The sequence below is a fragment of the Myotis brandtii genome, unplaced genomic scaffold, assembly GCF_000412655.1.
Source record: "Myotis brandtii unplaced genomic scaffold, ASM41265v1 scaffold632, whole genome shotgun sequence".
Taxonomy (NCBI): Eukaryota; Metazoa; Chordata; class Mammalia; order Chiroptera; family Vespertilionidae; genus Myotis; species Myotis brandtii.
In genome coordinates, this window is record NW_005370419.1 from 296,500 (window position 1) to 297,195 (window position 696).

The following is a 696-nucleotide window of genomic DNA, read 5'->3' on the forward strand; positions in this document are numbered from 1 at the left end:
GAGTGAGGGGCAGGGCAGCGTCTTCAGGTGGGGCACGGTGACCTCCGAGCGCTCCCCTCCTCCGCGAGCTGGACCTCGGGTCCCGTCAGAGATGGGGCTGCACACTGGCTGCAGGCAGTGCTCCCGGGAGGGGCGTGGGGTGCTGGGGGCACCAGGGTGGAGCCACCGCCAGGGGTGGGGTGGGACGCATGGGGCTGGGATCACGCCGGCTTCATTAGCCCCGGCAGACGCGAGCCTAAGGGGCTCAGAGGCCCAGCTGCCTCTAGGTTTGTATCTGGCACCTGAGGGCTCCTCCCCTCCGCCCCCCACAGGTCTCTGCTTCCCTTTATTCTATTTTATTTTTAAAATATATTTTTATTGATTTCAGAGAGGAAGGGAGAGGGACAGAGAGAAACATCAATGATGAGAGAGTCATTGATCGGCTGCCTCCTGCACGCCCCTCACTGGGCATCGAACCCGCTACTCGGGCCTGTGCCCTTGACCGGAATCGAACCCGGGACCCTTCAGTCCGCAGGCCGACGCTCTATCCACTGAGCCATACCAGCCAGGGCAGCACAAGTTCCGTGGTCACTGCCATGCCCGTGAGGAGCAGTCCAGACTGCCCACGTGTTAACCAGACGTGGCCGTGTTTCTGGGAGCCACCGAGCCTGGCGCGGGAAGGGACGCAGGGACAGGGCGGCCAGGGTCCCCCACCCC